General features: G+C 39.8%; 1 long non-coding RNA gene across 1 annotated transcript; it reads right to left on the bottom strand.

The window, feature by feature from the left end:
- Nucleotides 1-2,065: 2,065 nt before the first annotated feature.
- LOC140820284 (uncharacterized) lies at nucleotides 2,066-3,643 on the bottom strand. The gene is made up of 3 exons (XR_012115406.1): nucleotides 3,306-3,643; nucleotides 2,880-2,934; nucleotides 2,066-2,201 (listed from the first exon to the last, which is right to left on the bottom strand). It is a non-coding gene; the product is annotated as an uncharacterized lncRNA (long non-coding RNA).
- Between the last annotated feature and the right edge of the window lie 21,546 nt (nucleotides 3,644-25,189).

Genomic DNA, 25,189 nt, shown 5'->3' with positions numbered 1-25,189 from the left:
AGTTTTGCTACGTTTTGACATTCTTTGAAATTATGCTATTGTCAGAATTGAATAGGATTCATATATGATGTTCTTGACATATTAGACATCGTAGAATCGAAGTCAGATTAAGATATAGACTGATTATGGAATTGTTATGAATTTCTGATTATAATCGGTTGATACCGGACAGATTTGTATTGTGGCGGGATTTCGGATTATATTGGATATGGGTTATGGATTTTAACTATTATCTGGTGATGTTGTATTGACGGGAATATGGAGATTGTACCGTTATGCCGTTGATTTTGAATTAAGTCAAGAATTATCAGATTGTTATTGATTCGAGTGGTATATTGACATAAGATTATTGATATTGTCATTACCAGACAGACTGTGAATTCAGGACTTCGACTGAGAAGGAAACCGAGACTGCAAAGAAAGGTATAAGTCAATGTGGTATTGGGAGATGGACTTGAGTCGGTTTAGACTTGGGTTTCCCTAAATCACATACTTTATGTTATTGCATGGATATTTGCATTACATTGATTAATGTACTTGTTCTCTTGAAATTAGATGACAGGTATTAGACTAGTTATCTTGTGACAGAAGTGCCGGATAGTGGTGGTATCGCCACGGCACATTGAACGATGTCCCAAGATAGGATATTAGCGATAGAGCTACAGTCCATGACGGTTAGGTCAGGACACTGGATGTACGGTTATATCGAGTAATGGAATCCATTACGGAATTCGATATAGGAACACCATATTTGGTTATATCGAGTAAAGGGGTTGGAATTATTCTATTACGGAATTCGATATAGGAATACCGGGGCACTGGTTATATCGAGTAATAGAGATTAGGGTTCCATCTTTTACGGAATTCGATATAGGAATACCACATCCGGAAACCGGGATCCCTAGACTAGGATTGAGTCTAGTCTTAGATGATGTAGCTACGAGTATTGTAGATTCTTGTTTATGTTTCGGAGTATGATACATATTCATGTTACCTGATTACATGCTTTATATTGTTTATATGATTGCATGTTTCATTGATTTATACTGGGGATTATATTCTCACCGGTATATCCGGCTGTTGTCATGTCTGTATGTGTACTTGACAACAGGTGGGACAGGTCCAGGGTCAAGGAGATGAAGAGCTAGATCGTGATTAGAGTGGTGGCACCGGACTTGGACTAGATGTAGGGTTAAACACTTGACTTTAGTTTTAAACCCTAGTTTGAATAAATGTTGAAATACAGGATTTGTATTTTATATACTGATATGTATATATGTTGTATGTCACTACGTTCCGCATTTTAAAAAAAAAATTTAGACCCTGTTTATAATTGATTAATTAGTTCCAATGATGATTAAGAACTTGATTAGCGTCCGGGTCCCCACAATAATCATCATGGCCACCATCTTCCAATCTTGATCATCCACTTTACTAATATTTACAAATAAATATCCATGGCAAATAGGGATACATCTCATGGGGTGGGAACGGGCAATAAACCAAGCCCACTTTATAAATTGATAATTATTACAATCATTCAACACAAAATATCCTAGCATACACCTAGCAAATTGGGCTTAGGCTTTTGATCATCCTTCATGCATAATATCACATATCATACACCATCAATTAATTATCACAATAATTAATTGATCCAATATTATATATCTTAATCCAATCACTAACCGCCACGATTATAAACTAAATTAACAAAGTATACAAAAACCTTTGTCTACTTTCCAATTAATTTATGTATAACCGAATTTCTTGTAAATCACAATTTACTATAAATAATTAAAGTCCAACTTCAATTATTTATTTTATGAGAAAAATTTGCAACTTTTGTAATTTTAAACTTAAGGGTCCAAAAACTCATTTTTCACTAAAAACATTTTGGCCCATTTAAAATTCACAAATATTGTGGGGACCCGGACGCTAATCAAGTTCTTAATCATAATTGGGACTAATTAATCAAGTAAAACAGGGTCTAAATTTTTTTTTTTTAAAATGCGGAACGTAGTGACCTCAAAACATATATACATATCAGTATATAAAATACAAGTCCTGTATCACAAACATTTATTCAAACTAGGGTTTGAAAACTACTATCAAGTGTTCAACCCTATCTCTCGTCCAAGTCCGGAGCCTCCACGCTAATCACGATCTCTCTCATCTCCTGGACCCTGATCCTGTCCCACCTGTTGTCAAGTACACATACAGACAAGACAACAGCCGGATAAACCGGTGAGAATATACTCCCAGTATAAATCAATGAAACATGCAATCATATAAACGAATATAAAGCATGTAATCAGGTAACATGAATATGTATCATAATCCGAAACATAAGCAATACTCGTAGCTACATCATTTAAGACTAGACTCAATCCTAGTCTAGGGATCCCGGTTTCCAGATGTGGTATTCCTATATCGAATTCCGTAAAGGAGGGAACCATAATATCTATTACTCGATATAACCAGTGCCCCGGTATTCCTATATCGAATTCCGTAATAGAAGCATTCCAACCCCTTTACTCGATATAACCAAATATGGTGTTCCTATATCGAATTCCGTAATGGATTCCATTACTCGATATAACCATACATCCAGTGTCCTGACCTATCCATCATGGACTGTAGCTCTATCGCTAGCATCCTATCTTGTGACATCGTGCAATGTGCCGTGGCGATACCACCACTATCCGGCACTTCTGTCACAAGATAACTTGGCTAATACCTGTCATCTAAATTCAAGAGAACAAGTACATTAATCAATATAATGCAATTATCCATGCAATAAAATAAAGTATGTGATTTAGGGAAACCCAAGTCTAAACCGACTCAAGTCCATCTCCCAATACCACATTGACTTATACCTTTCGTTGCAGTCTCGGTTTCCTGCTCAGTCGAAGTCCTGAATTCACAGTCTGTCTGGTAATGACAATATTAATAATCTTATGTCAATATACCACTTGAATCAATAACAATCTGATAATTCTTGATTTAATTCAAAATCAACGGCATAACGGTACAATCTCGGTACTCCCGTCAATACAGTATCACTAGATCTCAATTACAAATCATAACCCATATCCGGTATAATTTGTAATCAGTCCATCACTCAAATCTATTCGACTCCCAATCAATATACTCATAAAATCATAACAATTCCAGAATCAATCCGTTTTCTGATCTGACTTCGATTCTACGGTGTGCAGTATATCAAGAACACCATATATGAATTATATCAAATTCCTACAACATCATATTTTAAAATGATAACAGAACTCAATAAAACTTACGTCCAGTTGTAGCTCTCAACACGAGGATTTCAATACCGTGTCCGGATTCAATTTTTGATATACGGATTTGCCAAAATCACAAATCACAACTACGATGAAGTTTGAGGGAATTTTGCTCTGGATGCTCGGTTGCTTTCCTCTGAAAAGAAAGGGAATTCGTATATATATGGCATGCAAAAATCGTACGTGGCAACCCCTAGATTTTTGCCAAATTTCCTCAAAATTACGAAAATGCCATCCACTATTTACGAAAATGCCATTGACCTCCCATAATAACGAAAATGCCATTGTCATCTCATAATTACGAAAATGCCATTGCTATCCCATAATTACGAAAATGCCATTGCCATCCAATAATTACGAAAATGCCACTAATACCATTTTATTTTCGGAGTCTCACAAAATGATAACATCTCGGGCCTTACAATTCTCCCCCTCTAAGACATGATTTCGTCCTCGAAATCACAGGCAATCAATCATATCCATAAGGAGTATATATACAAAACTGTATAAAATTTATATCACTGAAACAATGCTGGGAATTCTTGTCTCATGTCAGACTCAGTCTCCCAAGTAGCTTCTTCAACGCCATGACGAGTCCATTGAATTTTCACAAGTGGAATCGTCTTTGTCCTGAGCTGTTTTTCTTTACGATCGATAATCCGAATCGGTTTCTCGACATAACTCAGTGTCTCATCCAGCTCAGTCTCGTCTGGTTGAATAACATGGGAATCATCAGGGAGATATTTCCGCAGCATTGATACATGAAAAACATCATGTATTCCAGATAATGAAGGCGGTAATGCTAGTCGATAGGCACGATCTCCTATCTTCTCGAGAATCTCATAAGGACCCACGTATCGTGGAGACAATTTCCCTTTCTTGCCGAATCTGACAACACCTCTGAAAGGAGAAATCTTCAGGAATACTCGGTCTCCTACTTCAAATACCAACGGTCGTCGTCTGAGGTTGGCATATTTGGCTTGTCTGTCCTGAGCTGCCTTCATTTTCTTCTGAATCAACTTTACTCTTTCATTCATATCTCTGATCATGTCAGGTCCAGTTTCAGGAACTTCAGAGATATCATCCCAGTAAAGAGGGGATCGACATTTCTTTCCGTACAACGCTTCGAATGGTGCCATCTCAATACTCGTCTGATAGCTGTTGTTGTACGAAAACTCACAAAGAGGCAATGCATCTTGCCAAGTAGTGCTAAAATCTAGCACCACTGCTCTCAGCATATTTTCCAGGGTCTGGATAGTTCGCTCTGACTGTCCATCGGTCTGTGGATGATATGCGGTGCTCAAATGTAACTTCGTACCAAGAGCTTGCTGTAAACTCTGCCAGAAGTGCGAAGTAAATCGAGGATCACGATCTGAAACAATCGACTTCGGCACTCCGTGCAACCTAACCACTTCCCGGACATAGATATCAGCCATCTGATCATATCGGTACGTCATCTTGTATGGAATAAAACATGCTGATTTGGTCAATCGATCAATCACGACCCAAATCGCATCACAACCTCGAGAGGATCTCGGCAACTGTGTTACAAAATCCATGGAAATGTGATCCCATTTCCATTCAGGAATGGACAAACTCTGTAACAATCCTCCTGGTTTCTTTCTTTCAGCCTTCACCTGTTGGCAATTCAGACACTTGGCTACAAATCCAGTCACATCAGATTTCATTTGTTTCCACCAATACTGTGTCTTTAAATCATTATACATTTTTCTGCCACCAGGATGAATACTGAATCGACTGTTGTGCGCTTCTGTCAGTATCCGTTGTCTCAATTCTGAAACATTTGGCACAACAATACGATTATTCACATACAAGACATTGTCACGAACCTGATATTCCGATTGATGTCCAGTTCTAACCATCGCAATCGAATTCTGTACATTCTGATCAACTTTCTGAGCTTCTTTAATTTTCAAAAGCAGCTCTGGTTCAGCTCGAACAGCACACAATCTCAGAGGCTGACGATCTGTCTCAAATGCTAATCCAGACAAACAGCAGTCTTCAATCAAATTCGATACACCAATCGTCGCTAAGGATAGTGCACATACTTTTCGACTTAGTGCATCAGCTGCTGCATTGGACTTCCCTGGATAATACTTGATTTCACAATCGAAGTCTTTCAGTAAATCCAGCCATCTTCGCTGTCTCATATTTAACTCGGATTGCGAAAACAGATATTTCAAGCTTTTATGATCAGAATATATCTCGAATTTCTCACCATATAGATAATGTCGCCATATTTTCAGTGCAAAGACAATGGCTGCCAATTCAAGATCGTGAATTGGATAACGAGTTTCATGGGGTTTCAGCTGTCTTGAGGCATAAGCAATCACATGCCCTTGCTGCATCAAAACACAACCCAATCCTCGGTGAGATGCATCACAATAAACGACAAATCCACCAGTACCTGAAGGAATCGTCAACACAGGCGCACTGGTTAGTCTCTTTTTCAACTCAAGAAAACTGGTCTCACATTCCTCAGACCAATTAAACGGAGCATTCTTCTGAGTTAACTGTGTAATCGGTTTGGCAATACCCGAGAAATCTTGAATAAATCGTCGATAATATCCTGCCAAACCCATAAAACTGCGAATTTCCGGCACAGATGTAGGTCTCGGCCAAGAAATCACTGCCTCAACCTTACTAGGATCAACTGATATACTGTCTCCCGATATAATGTGACCCAAAAACACAACCTGTTTCAGCCAAAACTCGCATTTCGACAGTTTAGCATACAGCTTCTCAGTTCTCAGAATTCTCAACACCGTCCTCAGATGATTAGCATGCTCAATCATATTCTTCGAATAAATCAATATATCATCGATGAATATGATCACAAAATCATCTAAGTATTTCTGAAAGACGCGGTTCATCAATCCCATAAATACCGCCGGTGCATTCGTTAAACCGAATGGCATGACAATAAATTCATAGTGTCCATACCTGGTTCTGAATGCTGTCTTTGAGATATCAGAGTCCCTGACTCTCAGTTGATGGTATCCAGATCTTAGATCGATCTTGGAATACACAGATGAACCTTGCAACTGATCAAACAGATCATCAATACGAGGCAAGGGATATTTATTCTTTACCGTTGCCTTGTTCAGCTGCCGGTAGTCGATACAAAGTCTCATCGACCCATCTTTCTTTCTCACGAACAGTACTGGAGCACCCCAAGGAGATACACTCGGTCTAATATATCCCTTGGCCAGTAAATCCTCCAACTGTTCTTTCAACTCTTTCAACTCGATCGGTGCCATCCTGTAAGGAGCTCTCGAAATCGGAACTGTTCCTGGCATCAACTCAATGCTGAAGTCTATCTCTCGAATCGGAGGCAATCCAGGAATCTCATCTGGAAAGACATCAGCAAACTCACACACCACTGGCAAGTCCGCCAATGATGGGCTCATCTTCAGTAAATCAACTGAATATACCAGGAATCCATCCGCTCCTTTCTGCAATAATCGTGTCATATTCATTGCAGATATTAAAGGAATTCGAGCTCTAGAACCCTTACCATAAAATTTCCACTCCTCAGCCATCTCAGGTCTGAATCGAACTATCTTGTGGAAACAATCGACTGTAGCTCGGTACTTGGTCAACATGTCGATGCCGACAATGCAATCAAAATCAGATAAACCAAGAACAATACAGTCTAACTCAATCGTATGCCCATCGTACTGCAGTATACTCGATTTCACAGATTTCACTGATATCAAACCTGTTCCTAACGGGGAAGACACAGACACTACTGCAGACAATGACTCAATTGGTAATGCACGACTCAATGCAAACCTCTCAGAAATAAATGTATGAGATGCACCAGTATCAATCAATACATAAGCAGGATAACCAGCAATAAAACAGTTACCTGCAACCACATCGTCAGGTGCATCCTGTGCCTGCTCCTCAGTCAAAGCAAACAATCGGGCCTGCTGTCTAGGAGGCTGGCTCGCGGTCTGGCCCCCTCCTGGCCTCTGCTGTGACAGAGTAGACGGTACTGGCTGAAAAGTATGAACGGCAGATGGTCGTCTACCTGCCTGAGCCACTGATCCCGATGACTGAGCTGCCTGTGATCCCTGGGCACCTCGCTGTGGACACACTCGGGCAAAGTGTCCCTGCTGTCTACAGATACGACAGCTGCCAACTACTCCCCGGCACTGATCTGTGGAATGTCTCCCTCCACAAGTACCACAGTACGGTCCTGCATAGCTCTGGCTTTGACCGGTCTTTCTAGAGCCACTTGAACTGGACGAGGTAGTCCCTGATTTCTTGAATTGCTTCCCTCTAGCCTTCAAGAAATCCTTCTTTCCGCTACCACTGCTGCCACCTTCAAATCTAGGAGGTGGTTGTTGTCCCGGTGCTGGAAGTACAAACGAAGCCTCTTTCTGCCTCATCAGGCCTGCCTCGGCTCCTTTGGCTCTGTTTAGGGCATCGGTGAAGTTGTTGGGCCTCCCAGTATTCACCAAGGTAAAAATCTCAGGATTTAGGCCATTTATAAACTGATCCGCAACGGCCTCATCATGTTCAGCTACATGGGGAGCAAATCGAAGCAGTGTCGAAAACTTAGCCACATAATCTTCAATGTTCAACTGGCCTTGTTTCAGGTTTGCAAACTCGGCTCCCTTGTCTTTCCTATAAGAAACTGGAAAGAACCGTAGATAGAATTCTGTCTTAAACACATTCCAGGTAATGGCCGTACCTCGCTGTTCCAATGCCCTTTTTGTCGTGATCCACCAGTGTTTAGCAACGTCATGCAACTGGTGTATTATCAGTTTCGCCCTCTTTTCCTCAGTATACTCCAAAGAGTCAAACAGTGATTCAATGTCGTCCAACCAACTTTCACATTCCACGGAGTTCTCCGTTCCTTTCAAAGTCGGTGGGTGAAATGACTGAAACCGTTTCAGCAATTTCTCCATTGCTGTAGGTGTCACATCCATGGGAGGATTCGAGGTACTCCCTTGTTCTGGCATTCTCCTCGGAGGCATATCTGATAGCCAAAAGGGTTAGCAGTTCTAACAATAATCCTGTTTCAAGCCTCCCCTGGATCATCTTACAGCTGATCCATTCCAATAATACACAATACCATATCAATAGCAGATAAGTCAGGTAACATGTATTAAAGCAGTAAACATGCTAGCAATCAAAAGCAAGGAAAGAAAATCTCATTCTACCCCGCTCACTAGCTCCTATCTCAATCTCAAGGATCTATCGCTCTGATACCACCTGTTGTGGGGACCCGGACGCTAATCAAGTTCTTAATCATAATTGGGACTAATTAATCAAGTAAAACAGGGTCTAAATTTTTTTTTTTAAAATGCGGAACGTAGTGACCTCAAAACATATATACATATCAGTATATAAAATACAAGTCCTGTATCACAAACATTTATTCAAACTAGGGTTTGAAAACTACTATCAAGTGTTCAACCCTATCTCTCGTCCAAGTCCGGAGCCTCCACACTAATCACGATCTCTCTCATCTCCTGGACCCTGATCCTGTCCCACCTGTTGTCAAGTACACATACAGACAAGACAACAGCCGGATAAACCGGTGAGAATATACTCCCAGTATAAATCAATGAAACATGCAATCATATAAACGAATATAAAGCATGTAATCAGGTAACATGAATATGTATCATAATCCGAAACATAAGCAATACTCGTAGCTACATCATTTAAGACTAGACTCAATCCTAGTCTAGGGATCCCGGTTTCCAGATGTGGTATTCCTATATCGAATTCCGTAAAGGAGGGAACCATAATATCTATTACTCGATATAACCAGTGCCCCGGTATTCCTATATCGAATTCCGTAATAGAAGCATTCCAACCCCTTTACTCGATATAACCAAATATGGTGTTCCTATATCGAATTCCGTAATGGATTCCATTACTCGATATAACCATACATCCAGTGTCCTGACCTATCCATCATGGACTGTAGCTCTATCGCTAGCATCCTATCTTGTGACATCGTGCAATGTGCCGTGGCGATACCACCACTATCCGGCACTTCTGTCACAAGATAACTTGGCTAATACCTGTCATCTAAATTCAAGAGAACAAGTACATTAATCAATATAATGCAATTATCCATGCAATAAAATAAAGTATGTGATTTAGGGAAACCCAAGTCTAAACCGACTCAAGTCCATCTCCCAATACCACATTGACTTATACCTTTCGTTGCAGTCTCGGTTTCCTGCTCAGTCGAAGTCCTGAATTCACAGTCTGTCTGGTAATGACAATATTAATAATCTTATGTCAATATACCACTTGAATCAATAACAATCTGATAATTCTTGATTTAATTCAAAATCAACGGCATAACGGTACAATCTCGGTACTCCCGTCAATACAGTATCACTAGATCTCAATTACAAATCATAACCCATATCCGGTATAATTTGTAATCAGTCCATCACTCAAATCTATTCGACTCCCAATCAATATACTCATAAAATCATAACAATTCCAGAATCAATCCGTTTTCTGATCTGACTTCGATTCTACGGTGTGCAGTATATCAAGAACACCATATATGAATTATATCAAATTCCTACAACATCATATTTTAAAATGATAACAGAACTCAATAAAACTTACGTCTAGTTGTAGCTCTCAACACGAGGATTTCAATACCGTGTCCGGATTCAATTTTTGATATACGGATTTGCCAAAATCACAAATCACAACTACGATGAAGTTTGAGGGAATTTTGCTCTGGATGCTCGGTTGCTTTCCTCTGAAAAGAAAGGGAATTCGTATATATATGGCATGCAAAAATCGTACGTGGCAACCCCTAGATTTTTGCCAAATTTCCTCAAAATTACGAAAATGCCATCCACTATTTACGAAAATGCCATTGACCTCCCATAATAACGAAAATGCCATTGTCATCTCATAATTACGAAAATGCCATTGCTATCCCATAATTACGAAAATGCCATTGCCATCCAATAATTACGAAAATGCCACTAATACCATTTTATTTTCGGAGTCTCACAAAATGATAACATCTCGGGCCTTACAATCATGTTAGCCATCCAATGGCCCAACAACTCAAGGCCCATGACACTTTGATATTTCAAAACAACTTTTGAAAACCCTAGTCGTCATCGCCGTCGCCGGAGCTCCGTCGCCGGATTCCGGCCAACATGCAAAAAAAATTTTTTTATTTTTTTTATTAAATTGATGGGGCTGTTCGGGCAGCCCCTAGCTGCCGAAATGGGCAGCCCCTCTGGCTGCCCGGGCTACCCGAAACGGGCAGCAACATGCTGCTCGAAATATGCTCCATCAAACCTTGAATTTTGTTGCAAAATTTTGTTCTCATGCCGTTAGAAATCAATCTCAATATAATATCTTGTAGTTGCTAGACAAAATCGTAACCATAGCTCGGATACCACTTGAAAAGGGATCGGTTACGGTGACCGGAAGCGCAACGGAAGTTAAAAATTTTAATTTTTCATCAAGAAATTCGGCCACCTCATGATAATGTGTAGCAAATACAATAAAACACAAAAATGACATTCATAGTGTGTTTAGAATTTTACCTATCAATCTTAAAAGATTGATGATGGCTCCAACTTAGTTGATATAGAACTAAGCTCTTCAATGGCAAGACAATCTTCAAGCTTCCTTTGAACCCGCCTTGCTCAAATATTAAGCCCACCACCAACTAGCTAGAACCACTCTAATTTTGCACTAGAAAAATTAGAGCATTTTTCTTTGAGAAGTGTATTGTTTCCTCAACAAAAATTGAAGAAAAATGGAGAGAAAGGTGTGAATATTTCGGCCATCATGGTGGGAATGGGGAGGAAGGAAGACTTGTCTTGGTCTTGCAAAAAGTAGAGACAAAAGTAGCATGTCAAGCCTTGGTAGTTGCAAAAGTTGTCTCCCAACTCTTCACCTCCCCCATTCACATTCTATTTGGGCTTGTAACAATTATAAGGCCCATGGACTTTTATTTAAATGTCTCAAACACATTTGAGACCATTTAACCATTACTTGATTTTACTCAAGCCCACTAATTTAATAATTATTTCTAATTGTGCTCTACTAGACCCAATGTTGTTTAATTAATCCAACACTTGAATTAATTTAATTATTTGGACTCTACTAGGTCCACTAGTGTTTAATTAATTCAACATTTGAATTAATTTAATTTAGTCCATAATTTTTATGAAAATCACAATTTTCAAATACATTATTTATTTGGCCAACTTTTAATTTAGGAACACTTCCACAAATTAAAAGTTACATTTCTCTCATAGAAGTCATACTTCTATTTTTCCTTACACTTATAAACTCATTTATAAGTCGGTCAACACATTGAACTAGTTTCTCCCTTCTAGAAGTCATACTTCTAATTTTCCTTATGCTTATAAACTCCTTTATAAGTCGTTCAACACATTGAACTATTTTTACTTCTCAACGGGTTCTAGAAAGCCAGCACTTGTGTGGCCCTCAATGGTTCATTGATACAACTAGCCGTGGGTTCACATCTCCATGTGATTCGGACTAAACAAGTCCTTATATGAGCATACCCCAATTGCTCCATTCTTACTTATCAACCCCTTGATAACAAGAACGTCAGAAGTCAAGTCTGATATTACCCAACCAACCATGTTAAACGCCTAGCAACATCGCTTACATGATTCCCTAGGTATCAAATGATAGTTCCTGCAAGAACCATTCAATTATGGTTAGCGTACAGTACGGTCCCTTCAACTCATATATCCCGATCGATTCGACAACCATTGGTTTATCGAGAGTTGTCAATGAATCGATACTATGTGTCATGTCGTAGTTGCATCGATGGTGTAATCTATGAAACCCTTTCATAATTACCACCATACTCTGGCCAGAGATTTCAACCTACATACACATGATAACACATAGGATATCCATACCAGAAGGTAAGCGGTGAATCCCCGACTACAATGCATCGACTCCTATGTGTTTCGACAGAACACCCAACCTTGCCACCTGATGACCCCATGAAAGTCGGTAAACAAGTCAAAGTGTTATTCTAGCACATAGAGTCTCAATGTTGTCCCGGGTCATAAGGACTAATGGTGTACAACCATAAACTAGGACGTTTCCACTCGATAAGTGAGAACCACTTGGAAAGTCCTTTAATGGAGGGTTGTTCAGTGCATTCTACCAGGAGCACCTATCTGCATGCTCGGACATCACAATGTCCCCTACAAATGAAACATGGTACTCACATCGCAGATACTAGTCTCTAACTCGAGCGGCCTATATCCTTCTTAGTGGCGGCTGAATCGACTAGGAACCGTTTAGAATATACAATATTACAAATATGAGTTTCATGATACTCATCATATGAGCATCTCATATTCTTTCTACTATTTGTATATTCAAGGGCTTTATCTATGCAACTAGCATGGGTATACAGATAAAGATGTGCCAAAATAATAATTTCAAATATTACTAAAATAAAGATTGCTTATACATAGAGTTTCATTGTGAACACTCGGCCAACACTTGGCTCGGCGGGCACCTACTCCAACATGATATTTACTCATGTTTCTTATTATGTTACATGTTTTAGATATCGGTTGTATGCTTTTATATGGTTTATATGAAATGTGTTGGGACCCGGACGCTAATCATGTTCTTAATCACCATTGGGACTAATTATTCAATTATAAACAGGGTCTAAAAATTTTTCTTTTAATATACAAAGCGGAAACGTAATGTAATTTACTCAAATTACATATTAAACATAAACATACAAATCCTGTATGATCTACAAATATTCGACTAGGTTCACTACTACAATCAAGTAATAAAACCTATCTATGTCCAAGTCCGGAATCACCACGCTATCTAGTCCAGCCTCATTCTCTTCTTGACCCTGATCCAGCCCCACCTGTTGTCATGCACACATACAAAACAAGACAACAGCCGGATAACTCCGGTGAGATATGAATATCACAGTATAAACAATGTAAACATGCAATCATATAAAACATATATAAAAGCATAATTACAATATCATTACATGTAGCAACTCAACAAACATGAATGATAACATGTATCAAATCAGAAACATAAATCAATATCAAACAAAGAATCATACTCAGACTCAGACTCAGATAACGCGTCGTCTCAGACTCGACTCAACTCTATCCTAGGGATCCCGATGTCTGGACATTTACAAATATATCGAATCTCAGTCGATAGGAATGAATCAATCCCTAAACGGCATCGATATAATTCCTATATCCAGTGTCTGGGCGAATCAGCCGCAGACTTGACGAATCAGTCAATAACCAGACGAATCAGCCTCTAAGTAAGCGAGTCAGCTTAAGTTTAGACGAATCAGTCAAAATATAGCGAGTCAGCTATAATTAGGCGAATCAGCCAATAAATAGACGAATCAGTCTACAACCCGACGAATCAGCCGGTGACTAGGCGAATCAGCCTATGACTCACGACTCAGTAATCAATACCTGTATTCAGTATCTAAACCATTCAGTCAATGACTAGCAAATCAGTAGTCATCTCATGCAGTGGCTATAATCACTAGGCTACAAATATCAATCTTATCATACCGTAGCTATACATCAATAAACTACAATCATAAGTCTTATCAAGTGCAAATATCAATGCAATAAATGAAAGTATGTGATTTAGGGAGACTCGAGTCAAACCTCACTCGAGTTGTGCAATCCCAACTCAACATTAATTTATACCTTTCTTTCTGATACTCTGGCTCTGTCGAAGTCTCGAATCCCAAGCCTGTCAATACTCAGTCTGACAATAACGATATCAAGGGTATAATATCAATACACCATTCAATCAATACTGGATATAATCAGAATTCAATCAAATTCTGTTTCAACAACATAACGCCATAGTCTCAATATATCCAGTAATACCATATCAGTCAGATATCAATTCTAATATCTCATAATCAATACAACTCAATTCTGATATCAAATCGGCTCCAAAACTATTCCGAAAATCATAACAATTCCATAATCAGTCCGTTTCTTAGTCTGACTTCGATTCTATGATGTCTAATATGTCAAGAACAACATATATGAGTTCCATTCAATTCTGACAATATCATAATTCTATAACATGTCAAAACGTAGCAAAACTTACGTCCAGTCGTAGCCTACGTTGATAGGAACTCAACACCGAAGTCGGATTCAAAATCGGACGGGCGGATTTCTCAGAAAAGGCGTAGTGATTTTTCACTCTTTTCCAGAAACCCTTTCTCGATCCTTTTCCTTCTTTCTGAAGAGTTGCAAAGTGTTATTCGTTTATATACATCCCAATTGCATGGTTCTGAAACGTGTCTTCTTTTCATCATTTTCAGGCGGCGCTCGGGCGGTAAGAAAGTACCGCTCGAGCGCGGCACTTTCTGCCCGGCTACTTGACTTATCATGCATTGGCGCTCGGGCGGTAATATTCTACCGCTCGGGCGCCATGCTTTCTGTCCGAGCACTTTCCTTGTTGAACACTGGCGCTCGGGCGGTAATATTCTACCGCTCGGGCGCCACAGGTTCTGCCCGAAAATCACATGACTCATGTGTTTTAACCAATCTGGTCTCGGAGTGGTCCAACTATACTCACATCCGTTCATTGTCGATAATTCATCTCAGATTACATTAATCATCTCAGATTACGTTAATCAAATTCTTGGGCATTACATTTCTCCCCCTCTTAGATCTGAGTTCGTCCTCGAACTCACAAGCAATCAATTCAGATATATCAGAAGAAATCTATGCAGAGTTTAAATTCAAAACTCATCTCAAGGAATCTATTCTGATATGTCAATAATTCTATTTCTACAAATAGCTCTGATAAAGTTAATCTCGCAATACTGGTTATACAACATCCGTATATCCCTAACCACAACTCATAACAACTCAGCATCATCAGTTGTTACCGAATCTGTTTATCCCAATCAAGGATATCTTCGATATTCGGTCTCAAATACCAACAGTCATCGTCCGACGTTGGCATATACAGTCAGTTTATTCTGAGCTGTTTTCATTTTCTTCTGAATTAGCTTCATCTTTTCAATCATATCTCTAATCATTTCAGATCCAATCTCAAAACCTCAGAGATATCATCTCAATAAAGAGAGGATCTATATGTCTTTTCGTACATCGCTTTCAAATGAGTTATCTCAATACTCATTTGATAGTTGTTGTTGTACGAAAACCCACAAAATGACAATGAATCCTGCCATTTAATGTTAACATCCAGCACTAAGCTGTACCAAAGTCTTCCAATATCTGGATAACACATTCTGACTGCCTGTCAATCTGTAAATTCATCTAAAAGAGAGTTCATGATATAGTCTATCACGAATATAGCTCAAGCAAAATCACAATCTGACATAATCTACTATGGCATTCTGCTCTTTCTGACCACTTTTCTGACATCAATCTGTGTCATTGGGTCATGTTTGTACGTAATCTGGTACAACTGATAGCTATAGATTGAACAATCTGTCAATCTTAATCATATCATATTACAATCTGTAAAATGACGCTAATTTCATTACGAAGGCTATAGAAATGTACTCCCATTTCTATTTAGAACTATAAAATGCTGTAATACATCTTCTGATTTCTATCTTTCTATCTTTTCTGTTAGTGATTTAGACATATCAGTACAATTTCTGCCAACATTTCGATACATTTCTGTTATAACTGATCTCATCTGTCTATATCCCAACTATCTGTCCGAATACAATACAGTCTCAATCATCAGACTGAACACTGAATCCATGACTGTAAGCTTCTAACAATATCTGTTCTTTCTGATTCTAACTATTTGATATACACCAATCAGTTAATAACATAAATTAAAGAGGAAATACCTACCTGGTATTCGGCTCTGACTATCAATATCAAGCTTTACTGTACAATTCTGACACATCTGACATCACAGAATAATCAATCTCATACCACATACACAATCACATATCCTTCACTCTGATCGACACTCCGTTCTGACTATCGATATTAAGTTCTAAACATTCTAATCAGCTTTTCGAACTGCTAACGTTTCAAAATCCGCTCTGGTTCAGACGGTACAATGTAATCTCCATTGCCTACCATCTGTCTTAAACACGTAGTCAGAATAAGCATCAATATTCAATCCGATTCAAGGCTAAAATCAATCTCTCTGATTGGAATCAGATCTGAAGTCTTATCAGAGAAAACATTAATAACTTTCATATCATTGGTAAATCAGCCAATGATAGACTCAATTTCAGTAAATCAACTAAATACATAAGGAGTCACTCTGCTCCTTTCTGTAATAATCGAGTCATAGCTAGTACGAAGATCAAAGGAATTCTCAATCTAGAATCCTTATCGTACCATATTCATCTCTTGGTCATCTCAGGTCTGATTCTTACCATCTTCTGGAACGAATCTAGGGTAGCTATGTACTTGGTCAGCATATCAATATCAGTAATGCAGTCCCAAAATCATAGAGCCCCAGTACAATACAAGCTACTACACGATCTAACTCGATCTCATTCTCATCCTACTGTAGTATACAAGATCTAACAGAAATCGCTGATACAAGATCTTTTCCCAAAGGAACAGAAACCCATACTACAGTAAATAGGGACTCAACAGATAATGCATACATCAATGCAAATCTTTCAGAAATAAAAATATGTGAAGCACCGGTATCCCTCAATACACATGCAGGAAATTCAAACAAATCAGTTACCTGCAACATTATCATCTGGGGCTTCCTGAGCCTGCTCCTTGGTCAAAGCAAATACTCTGGCCTGCTGTCTAGGAGGCTGGCCGACTGTCTGGCTTCCTCCTAGCCTCTGCTGTGACTGAGATGGTGCTGGCTGAAATAAAGGAACAGCAGCGGATCGTCTACTTCCCTGTGCCGCTGGTCCAGATGGTTCAGCTCCCTGGGATCTTTGGGAACCCCTTTGTGGACATACTCTGGCAAAATGTCCCTGTTGCTTGCAGAAGTGGCAGCTACCAAGTACTCCTTGGCATTGTTCAGTGGAATGTCTCCCACCACAATTTCCGCAGTAAATGCCGGTATAACTCTGCTGAGAACCACTGGAGCTAGACGAACTGCCGCCAGATTTCTTAAATTGCTTTCCCCTAGCCTTCAGAAAATCTTTCGTTCCACCACTGCTACTTCCACTCTCGAATCTGGGAAGTGGTTGCGGTGGTCTCGACACTGGAGAAACAAATTCAGCTCCTCTCTGCCTTATCAGGCCTGCTTCAGCGCCCTTTGCTCTATTCATAGCATCAGCAAAGTTATTCGGTCGCCCTGTGTTCACCAATGTAAAAATATCGGGATTCAGGCCATTGATGAACTGATCAGCAACGGCTTCGTCATTTTCAGATACATGAGGAGCAAATTTCAACAAGGTCGAGAACTTGGTCACGTATTCTTCAATGTTAAGCTGACCCTGTCTCAAATTGGCAAACTCCGCCCCCTTGTCCTTTCTGTACGATATTGGGAAAAATCTCTGATAAAACTCAGTTTTAAATACATCCCAAGTAATAATCGTACCTCGTTGCTCCAAGGCCTTCTTCATTGTAACCCACCAGCTTTGTGCAACATCCAGCAACTGGTGTCCGATCAATTTAATTCGGCGCTCATCACTGTATCCCAGTGAATCAAACAGCAACTCAATGCTACCCAACCAACTCTCACACTCGACTGATGTCTCAGTACCTTTCAGAGTGGGTGGTTTGAATGACTGAAACCTCTTCAGCAAGGTTTCCATTGGAGTCGGTGATACATCCATTGGAGGATTCGATGTACTACCCTGTTCTGGTATTCTTCTGGGAGGCATATCTGAAACTCAAAAGGATTAGTAATCCAATCCAATACATCTGTTTCAATTCAGTCCCTCCTCCGATCATCTTACTGCTGATCGAGAATCAATTCAGATTCGTTCCCAATAATACATATTACAAAATCAAATCAGATAAATCAAGTAACATGTATTATATAAAGCAGTAAGCATGCTAGCATTCATAAGCAAGGAAAGAAAACCTCAATCTACCCCGCTCACTAGCCTCTTCTATCTCAATCTCAAGAATCTACAGTTCTAGTACCTATGGCTCTGATACCACCTGTTGTGGGGACCCGGACGCTAATCATGTTCTTAATCACCATTGGGACTAATTATTCAATTATAAACAGGGTCTAAAAATTTTTCTTTTAATATACAAAGCGGAAACGTAATGTAATTTACTCAAATTACATATTAAACATAAACATACAAATCCTGTATGATCTACAAATATTCGACTAGGTTCACTACTACAATCAAGTAATAAAACCTATCTATGTCCAAGTCCGGAATCACCACGCTATCTAGTCCAGCGTCATTCTCTTCTTGACCCTGATCCAGCCCCACCTGTTGTCATGCACACATACAAAACAAGACAACAGCCGGATAACTCCGGTGAGATATGAATATCCCAGTATAAACAATGTAAACATGCAATCATATAAAACATATATAAAAGCATAATTACAATATCATTACATGTAGCAACTCAACAAACATGAATGATAACATGTATCAAATCAGAAACATAAATCAATATCAAACAAAGAATCATACTCAGACTCAGACTCAAATAACGCGTCGTCTCAGACTCGACTCAACTCTATCCTAGGGATCCCGATGTCTGGACATTTACAAATATATCGAATCTCAGTCGATAGGAATGAATCAATCCCTAAACGGCATCGATATAATTCCTATATCCAGTGTCTGGGCGAATCAGCCGCAGACTTGACGAATCAGTCAATAACCAGACGAATCAGCCTGTAAGTAAGCGAGTCAGCTTAAGTTTAGACGAATCAGTCAAAATATAGCGAGTCAGCTATAATTAGGCGAATCAGCCAATAAATAGACGAATCAGTCTATAACCCGACGAATCAGCCGGTGACTAGGCGAATCAGCCTATGACTCACGACTCAGTAATCAATACCTGTATTCAGTATCTAAACCATTCAGTCAATGACTAGCAAATCAGTAGTCATCTCATGCAGTGGCTATAATCACTAGGCTACAAATATCAATCTTATCATACCGTAGCTATACATCAATAAACTACAATCATAAGTCTTATCAAGTGCAAATATCAATGCAATAAATGAAAGTATGTGATTTAGGGATACTCGAGTCAAACCTCACTCGAGTTGTGCAATCCCAACTCAACATTAATTTATACCTTTCTTTCTGATACTCTGGCTCTGTCGAAGTCTCGAACCCCAAGCCTGTCAATACTCAGTCTGACAATAACGATATCAAGGGTATAATATCAATACACCATTCAATCAATACTGGATATAATCAGAATTCAATCAAATTCTGTTTCAACAACATAACGCCATAGTCTCAATATATCCAGTAATACCATATCAGTCAGATATCAATTCTAATATCTCATAATCAATACAACTCAATTCTGATATCAAATCGGCTCCAAAACTATTCCGAAAATCATAACAATTCCATAATCAGTCCGTTTCTTAGTCTGACTTCGATTCTATGATGTCTAATATGTCAAGAACAACATATATGAGTTCCATTCAATTCTGACAATATCATAATTCTATAACATGTCAAAACGTAGCAAAACTTACGTCCAGTCGTAGCCTACGTTGATAGGAACTCAACACCGAAGTCGGATTCAAAATCGGACGGGCGGATTTCTCAGAAAAGGCATAGTGATTTTTCACTCTTTTCCAGAAACCCTTTCTCGATCCTTTTCCTTCTTTCTGAAGAGTTGCAAAGTGTTATTCGTTTATATACATCCCAATTGCATGGTTCTGAAACGTGTCTTCTTTTCATCATTTTCAGGCGGCGCTCGGGCGGTAAGAAAGTACCGCTCGAGCGCGGCACTTTCTGCCCGGCTACTTGACTTATCATGCATTGGCGCTCGGGCGGTAATATTCTACCGCTCGGGCGCCATGCTTTCTGTCCGAGCACTTTCCTTGTTGAACACTGGCGCTCGGGCGGTAATATTCTACCGCTCGGGCGCCACAGGTTCTGCCCGAAAATCACATGACTCATGTGTTTTAACCAATCTGGTCTCGGAGTGGTCCAACTATACTCACATCCGTTCATTGTCGATAATTCATCTCAGATTACATTAATCATCTCAGATTACGTTAATCAAATTCTTGGGCATTACAAAATGCATAAGTATACATTGTTTATACTGTGATATTTATATCTCACCGGAGTTATCGGCTGTTGTCTTTTTTGTATGTGTGCATGACAACAGGTGGGACCAGATCAGGGTCAAGAAGAGAACGAGGCAGGACTAGTTAGCGTGGAGATCCGGGCTTGGAATTAAATTAGGTTTCAGCACTAATATGTAGTTGAACCTAGTTGAATTATTGTAGACAATACAAGACTTGTATGGTTATGCTTAATTTGTAATTCAGATTGATTTAAATTACTTTTCCACATTGTATTTTAAAAAAAAAAAATTAGACCCTGTGTATTATAATCGATTGAATAATTCTTAAGAATGATTTAAAATTGGAATTAGCGTCCGGTTCCCCACATTGGCTGGCCTAAGGGCTGTAGCCATGGTTAGAACCTTTCCTTGACATGTCCAGGACGTGATGAAGATGCCCTTTCATGGCTTGGTTCATGGTCCCATCGGTTTTCAAAACAAACAAGAACAGCCCCTTTCGGTTTTAAAATTCCTGTTTTTTGTTGAGCGTGTTGAGTTTCGGTTTTGAGGTGTCAAGTGGGTTGTGGCTGGGATCTATCCCTTAGCCATGACTCATACAACACCTTAGCATGTCTAGCATGGACCATGGTTAACCTCATAGTCATTGGATCCTTCATTTGACGGCAAAACAAGCAAAACCCCCACCTGTGCCATGTGTGTGTTCTCGGGTGAAGCTTGTATTGTCGTAGGTGTTGGATGGAATTGTGGTTGGCCTAGGGCCATTATCCATGGTTCAAACCATACCTTAGGATGTTTGTAAGAGGCTCTGGTTGGTGGTTCAAGCCACAATGGCCATTAGCCTTGCAAACGACGCAAGGAAGCGCAACAGCTGCTGCTGTAATTTTCTTTACAACAACTTTGTGCTTCGGTTCAGAGGCTCTTTTGAGTTCTTGGTTGGCTTTTAGCCTATAGCCTTGGACTGATCAGACGATTCAGTTCATGTTATGGGCCACTTGCGTAGAATATATTCTCAACAGAAAATTATAATATGCTATTTCATGACAAGGCTCTATCGAGCAAACATTTCACTTACGATTTTCAGTTGAGTTATGCACGTATTTGTAATTATTCATGGCACGATTTTCACGTTACACTTCACGATATGACATCTTTACATGGCATGAAACTTTATGATATATTTTACTTGTTATTCACGATATATGCATGCTGAGTCTTTAGACTCACTAGACTTAATTGTTGTAGGTACTGATGAAGTCGGGACCGAGGGCGGGGACCAGTGAGCTAGCTTGGGTCGGCAGTAGTAGGAACCCGAGGACCTCATTTATCAGTTTATTTATCATTTTTATGCAAACTAATTTTTATTACGACGAATTATTTTAAATTTTTGTTTTGAAAAAGATATTTACTTCCGCTGTTATTTTGACATTTGCACTTTTATTCCACTGTTACTTTAAACATGGAACCTTTTTATCAGTATATTTTATGAATGAAGCATTTTATTTATTTAAAGAGAAAATTTTAAATTATTCCGCAAATTTTCAAATACGAATTTCGGGCCTCTACAATCTGATAATGCATGGGTAAGTCCTGTTTAGTGTGTGCCGAAAAAAGGTGGGATTATTGTGATCACAAATGAAAAAAATGAATTAATACCCACTAGGACAGTTATGGGGTGGCGAGCGTGTATTTACTATAGGGAGTTGAATGATGCCACCCGTAAGGTGCCCTTCGCTTTATTGATCAAATGTTGGAAAGACTAGCGGGGCATGAGTTTTACTTTTTTCTAAATGGGTATTCGAGGTATAATCAAATCACAGTAGGACCTGAGGACCAAGAGAAAACCACTTTCACTTGTCCTTATGGAACTTTTGCTTTCCGTCGTATGCCTTTTGGCCTTTGTAATGCCCTTGCTACATTTCAACGTTGCATGACTGCTATATTACATGATATGATTGAAACCTTTCTCGAAATATTTATGGATGATTTTTCTATCTTTGGTTCAACGTTTGATGAGTGTTTGTAGAATTTGAGAACCGTGTTGAGGAGGTGCGAGGAGACGAACCTGGTGCTTAATTGGGAGAAGTGCCACTCCATGGTACAAGAGGGGATTGTGTTAGGGCAAAAGGTTTTGGAACAGGGGATTGAGGTGGACAAAGCAAAAATAGAAGTCATAAAGAACCAAGCACCTCCAGCCTCAGTAAAGGAGTTAGAAGTTTCCTAGGCCATGCCGGTTTTTACAGGCGGTTTATCAAAGATTTTTCAAAAATTTCCAAACCTCTATCTTCCTTACTTATGAAAGATGTGCCTTTTGATTTCAATGGTGATTGTCTACAGGCGTACGAGGATTTGAAGGAGCGCTTGGTGACGGCTCCTGTCTTGGTTGCACCAGATTGGGATCTGCCCTTCGAAATCATGTGCGATACCAGGGATACTGCGGTGGGGGCTGTGCTTGGCCAGCGTCAAAACAAAGTATTTGATACAATTTATTACACAAGTGAGACCCATGATGATTGATGAGGCTCAATTGAATTATGCGACAATTGAAAAGGAATTACTTGTCGTAGTATTTGCGCTTGACAAATTTCATTCGTACCTTGTTTTGTCCAAATTAATTGTTTACACAGATTGTAGTAGCCCGAATGCCGAATTGGGTAATTAACGGATTAATGGTGATTAATCATGATCGGAAGGTCCGAAGATGGTTCGGAAGCACCGAAGAGTTCGGAAGGTCCGAAGTGAGTTCGGTGGATCCGATCATTAGGTGTCAAGAGTTGGTCGACACGTGGGAGTTCGGACGTTCCGAAGTGTAGGTTCGGTGGATCCGATCATGAGGTGTCAAGAGCAGCTGGACACGTGCAAGTTCGGACGGTCCGAAGTGTATGATCGGAGGATCCGATCATGAGCTGTCAAGAGCCAATGGACACGTAGCGTTCGGACGTTCCGAAGTGATGTTCGGAGGATCCGAACATGGCCTATAAATAGTGCTCGGATTTCTCATTTGTGACTTGCCATTCCTTGAGTTAAGTCTCCTCTTTGAGAGTTTTGGAAGGATTCTAGGGCTAGTTGTTGTTCGAGCGATAGCCAAGAGCTGCCGGGATTGGTAGCATAGCAGCGCCGGAGTTTCGAGGCAATCGACATCAAAGGGCTGTCGACGGACGAAGGTAAACCCTAAACCTTTGGTAGTACTAGGGAGTACTGGTTTTGCTAGCCGAGCATGGTAGTATTGTTCATTGGGTATGCTTTTGATGAATAGGCTTGGATTAGACCTGTTGTCTGGTGGTTCCAGTGGATTAGGCTTGCTGTGATAGAGGTACGAAAGTACTATCCGAGATATCCTGGTTGAGTATACATTCTTATATGTGTTGCATGATTATGTGGTGCATTGATATATGTCATATGATGCATGTTATTATGTCACGTTTATTACTGCACGTTGCATTTCACGTTGAGCCGTATTCTCCTTTGAGATAGCCTTTACTGTTGAGCTGTATCTCTTTCGAGATAAGCTATATCTTGGGACCGCTCAGCCCTGTCTTGTGGACGCATGGACACCGAGAGTACACAGTGGCCGACGGGTCGGGAGGGCTTCGGTGGTCCGGGACATTTTAGGTCCACGTCTGTCTTGTAGTGGATGCAGTGACCCAGAGGTTGGACCGCGCGGCACTATCCACTTGGCGCCTCTAGACTGAGCATTGTTGAGATCCTTTCCTTTGTGACTCCTGTTTCTTGACTACCCCGGTATCATGATCATAGCATGTGCATTTCATATAGGTCTGTATACTCATACTTTTGTACTGGGCGTTCTTATCGCTCACGTCCTCGGTTTTGTTTATCTTGGACACCCCATTCCCACGGGGCAGGCCTCAGGTTGGACAGCTCAGGAGGAGCAGGAGGAGGACGTTGAGTAGCTGGTTGGTTTAGTTTATCGGTATTGTTTTGATTCGATATGGTTGTATTGGATATTTTATTTTGAGTTATTCTAGACGTCGATTGGGTTGTATAACCATTATTTTTGTTGACTTTTTCCGCTGTTATCTCTGATTATTGTTAATTAGGTTAATTGCATGCTTAGTTCTTGATTAGTAGGTGATTCTGGAACGGGTCACTACATTTATGGTATCAGAGCATGCAAAGATTTTTGGGACATTAGTAATTCTGTTTTGAGGATTTAGGAGTTGATTTTAGTTTCCTTTCAGATGTCAGGAGATGGAAGCAGTCACGGTAGTGTGGGACATGGCCGTTATGGCGACGATGAGGCTGGCAGAGAACATCGTCGTAGAGATCGTGACGGAGGACGTCACCGAGATCATGATGAAAAGAGATGTAGGAACCGTGTCAACATTATAGATTTAATGAAGATTGGCACCAACAGAGATGAAAGAGTTGAAACAACAGTTAGCCAGGTTAGCTAACGGAGACCACACATCTGGTTTTGCAATCCAAACAGATGGAACCTTGTGTCTGTCAGGAAGAATCGTAGTTCCAGAAGATTCTAAATTGAGAGACGAGATTTTATCTCAAGCTCATAGGAGTAAGTTGAGTATCCACCCTGAAAGCATGGAAATGTATAAGGATTTGAAAACCAAGTTTTGGTGGAAAGGTATGAAGAGAAGTGTTTACCAGTTTGTAGCCAAGTGTTTG

The sequence above is a fragment of the Primulina eburnea genome, chromosome 18 (genome assembly GCF_022965805.1).
Source record: "Primulina eburnea isolate SZY01 chromosome 18, ASM2296580v1, whole genome shotgun sequence".
In the NCBI taxonomy this organism is placed as follows: domain Eukaryota; kingdom Viridiplantae; phylum Streptophyta; class Magnoliopsida; order Lamiales; family Gesneriaceae; genus Primulina; species Primulina eburnea.
The sequence above is the reverse complement of the archived record's forward strand: the minus strand, read 5'-3'. Positions and strand labels throughout refer to the sequence as shown.